This window comes from Oncorhynchus gorbuscha, unplaced genomic scaffold (genome assembly GCF_021184085.1).
Source record: "Oncorhynchus gorbuscha isolate QuinsamMale2020 ecotype Even-year unplaced genomic scaffold, OgorEven_v1.0 Un_scaffold_17993, whole genome shotgun sequence".
NCBI classification, from domain to species: Eukaryota; Metazoa; Chordata; class Actinopteri; order Salmoniformes; family Salmonidae; genus Oncorhynchus; species Oncorhynchus gorbuscha.
In genome coordinates this window covers 1-4,389 of record NW_025759525.1, presented here as the reverse complement: position 1 = coordinate 4,389, position 4,389 = coordinate 1, and the positions used below count along the sequence as shown (strand labels likewise).

The 4,389-nt window shown below is 45.1% G+C and overlaps 1 pseudogene; it reads right to left on the bottom strand.

Moving 5' to 3' along the window:
- Positions 1-727: 727 nt before the first annotated feature.
- Positions 728-3,715, bottom strand: LOC124030909 (annotated as a pseudogene).
- Between the last annotated feature and the right edge of the window lie 674 nt (positions 3,716-4,389).

Below are 4,389 nucleotides of genomic sequence, written 5' to 3'. Positions count from 1 at the left end.
ACTCTGGCATGCCCTAGCAACAGAACAGAAGGATCCGTAAGGTACTCTGGCATGCCCTAGCAACAGAACAGAAGGATCCGTAAGGTACTCTGGCATGCCCTAGCAACAGAACAGAAGGATCCGTAAGGTACTCTGGCATGCCCTAGCAACAGAACAGAAGGATTCAAGGTACTCTGGGCATGCCCCAGCAACAGAACAGAAGGATCCGTAAGGTACTCTGGCATGCTCCTAGCAACAGAACAGAAGGATCCGTAAGGTACTCTGGCATGCCCCTAGCAACAGAACAGAAGACCCGTAAGGTACTCTGGCACGCTCAGCAACAGAACAGAAGGATCCGTAGTACTCTGGGCATGCCCTAGCAACAGAACAGAAGGATCCGTAAGGTACTCTGGCATGCCCTAGCAACAGAACAGAAGGATCCGTTAAGGTACTCTGGCATGCCCTAGCAACAGAACAGAAGGATCCGTAAGGTACTCTGGCATGCCCTAGCAACAGAACAGAAGGATCCGTAAGGTACTCTGGCATGCCCTAGCAACAGAACAGAAGGATCCGTAAGGTACTCTGGCATGCCCTAGCAACAGAACAGAAGGATCCGTAAGGTACTCTGGCATGCCCTAGCAACAGAACAGCATGTTGGATCTGATTTGAGGGTCCCCAGTTGAAGTACAGCAGATTAACCAGCACAGGTTTCAGTGAGTCTGTGGGGGGACTTGAGTCCCTGTGTGTGTCTCTGGCTCTGTATTTTACTGAGTCTCCCTCTTTAGTGTCGATCCCTATCCAGCTGGCCAGGAGACCTTCAACCACCTCTTGCCCTCAGCCCCAGTTATAGAAGTAGATCTTCTGCCAGACAGGTAGGTAATCCATTAGAGGGCCTGGAAGGATAAGTGGAGGATAAGGTTAAGCCAATCAGGACAATGAACACATTGACTGGTAGAGTTTGGAAGCCACAGTGCATGTCAGCAGACAATGGACCACCAACAATAAGGTAAACAACAGAACAAATACATCCCATCCCATGTTCAGAGACTTGGTTTCTATAAAACGTCAACACTTACGAGCAACCAGCCCGACGCCGGGAACATTGTCTGCCAGAAACCGGAGGAGGAACAGGATCTTTGTCCTACGTGAAACAAAATCAAAAGGTTTAAAAAGCACCCCTTGTGATAGAAAATATGCAATGTTTCAATGGTCATTATGGTGAAGAATTTCTCTAGACAGAGAATCTGTTGTTCTGATTCTACTTACTCAGAATCTGTTATAGTTCTGATTCTACTTATTCAGAGAATCTGTTATAGTTCTGATTCTACTTATTCAGAGAATCTGTTGTTCTGATTCTACTTATTCAGAGAATCTGTTCTGATTCTACTCACTCAGAGAATCTGTTGTAGTTCTGATTCTACTTACTCAGAGAATCTGTTGTAGTTCTGATTCTACTCACTCAGAGAATCTGTTGTAGTTCTGATTCTACTTACTCAGAATCTGTAGTTCTGATTTGACTCACTCAGAATCTGTTGTTCTGATTCTACTCATTCAGAGAATCTGTAGTTCTGATTCTACTTATTCAGAGAATCTGTAGTTCTGATTCTACTCACTCAGAGAATCTGTAGTTCTGATTCTACTCACTCAGAGAATCTGTAGTTCTGATTCTACTCACTCAGAGAATCTGTTGTAGTTCTGATTCTACTCACTCAGAGAATCTGTTTTAGTTCTGATTCTACTCACAGAGAATCTGTTTTAGTTCTGATTCTACTCACTGAGAATCTGTAGTTCTGATTCTACTCACTCAGAGAATCTGTTGTTCTGATTCTACTCACTCAGAGAATATGTTGTTTTAGTTCTGATTCTACTCACTCAGAGAATCTGTTGTTCTGATTCTATCTGAGAATATGTTCTGATTCTACTCACTCAGAGAATATGTTGTTCTGATTCTACTCACTCAGAGAATCTGTTGTTCTGATTCTACTTAGAGAATCTGTTGTTCTGATTCTACTCACTCAGAGAATCTGTTGTTCTGATTCTACTCACTCAGAGAATCTGTTGTAGTTCTGATTCTACTCACTCAGAGAATCTGTTGTTCTGATTCTACTCACTCAGAGAATCTGTTGTAGAAAGGGGAGCGGAGCAGGTAGTACAGAAGCAGAAAGGCTCTCCTCCTCACCTCCGCCCTCTCCCGCCGGTTCAGAGATTTAGTGTCACTCAGCAAACCAAAACTGTGGAGAGAACAGACCAGGGGTAAGAGAACAGACCGGGGGTAAGAGAACAGACCGGGGGTAAGAGAACAGACCGCGGGTAAGAGAACAGACCGCGGGTAAGAGAACAGACCGGGGTAAGAGAACAGACCGGGGGTAAGAGAACAGACCGGGGGTAAGAGAACAGACCGGGGGTAAGCGAACAGACCGGGGGTAAGCGAACAGACCGGGGGTAAGCGAACAGACCGGGGGTAAGCGAACAGACCGGGGGTAAGCGAACAGACCGGGGGTAAGCGAACAGACCGGGGGTAAGAGAACAGACCGGGGGTAAGAGAACAGACCGGGGGTAAGAGAACAGACCAGTGGATACCTCTTTATCCCACTCATGTTTCAGTGCCTCCTTCATGACACTGCTTCTAAATGGCCTGTATAGAAGAGTATGTCTGTGGCTATTTTGTTTTAATAGTGGAAGACATATCATGTGTCCAGTCAGTGTGTGTATTTATTTAGTCATTCCTCTTAGCACGTGTCAGTGTAAAGAGAAGAAAGCATGGTTACCTGGTCATTTCCATGGCTCCAGACACGAGCCATGGTTTCCAGGAGCCTCTCCCACACATTCCCAGGCAGAGCACTGTGTTTAGGAGCAGCGTTGAGGAAAACACACCCTCTGTGTGAGAAATCCTTGAGGGTTCATCTACCATTGATTAGGTCAAATACTGGTATACTGTATATACAGCGCAGTGATGTATTCCACTAGTAAGGGACGTGCTGTTGAGATGAACAGAATGCTTCCAGGCCATACAGAGGTACGATATGGAATCATGCAACCATTTCAGCCAATGTACTTTATAGCTGCCGTACCAGACCACAATCTATAGAGGCAGAATCATGTGATGACATTGTGCACGTTTAATTTCTAGTGTCTCTGTGGCAGAGTCCCAGAGTAGGAAGGATACAGTGTACCAGCGGGCGTCCAATGTACATGGACTCTGCTATGGTCTCCTGGACCCCAGGGCAGGGGACTAGAGGTCAGATCCTCCTCCACAGCACACCTCTTCTCCCTACTGGGGGCTGCCCACAGACGGGTCTGCACAGAGGGAGCTGAGAGGCGAGAGAGGAGAGAGAGAGACAGACAGACAGAGAGGTAAGGGACAGATAGTACATTCCTGATAAATAGTATTGGCACTGTCCTAAATGCAAACATTGTACTGGAACATGTGTAGTCTTACCATTGCCCAACGGCCTCATCACCTCCTGACCGCTGGCCCACAAAGGAGCTGTCATCCTGGTGGTCATCGTGGTCCTCATCTGTATGAGGGAGACGTACAGAAATATATTTATGTCCAAGTAGTAGTTCCAGGTTGTCTGGATTGTAAAAATGAGTTAACATAAAATATGTCCGACGAGCAAACTCTTTGACTTGTGTTACCGTTGCCGAGTTGTGCCTCCCTGTCCAGGGGGTACAGGAGGGAAGTCTGCATGCCAGATTTGTACCAGAAGAGCAGTAGGAAAAGCGCAAGACGGCTCTGAGAAATGTTGGACAGAGAGAAAGGAACAGAGAGGGGAGGAGGTGGAAGGAGAGAAATGGAATGTAACACCAGGCAACATAACACCCTGTAAATCCATGACGTTTTTCAACAATCAGAGACAATCTAAAGAAAAGCACAGGTTATAATATTATTAGACCCACAGGCTGACATTGTCTTTACTAATCCACGTATCACTGTATATCTCATTGTCTTTACTAATCCATGTATCCCTGCATGTCTCATTGTCTTTACTAATCCATGTATCCCTGCATGTCTCATTGTCTTTACTAATCCATGTATCACTGCATATCCCATTGTCTTTACTAATCCATGTATCACTACATATCCCATTGTCTTTACTAAGTCTTTACTAATCCATGTATCACTGCATATCCCATTGTCTTTACTAATCCATGTATCTACATATCCCATTGTCTTTACTAATCCATGTATTGTATTGTCATTGTCTTTACTAATCCATGTATACTGCATATCTCATTGTCTTTACTAATCCCAGCGTATCACTACATATCCCATTGTCTTCCACTAATCCATGCATCTCATTGTTTTACCAATCCATGTATCTCTGAATATCCCATCGTCTTTACTAATCCATGCTATCGCTGCATATCCCATTGTCTTTACCTCATCCATGCATCACTGCATGTCTC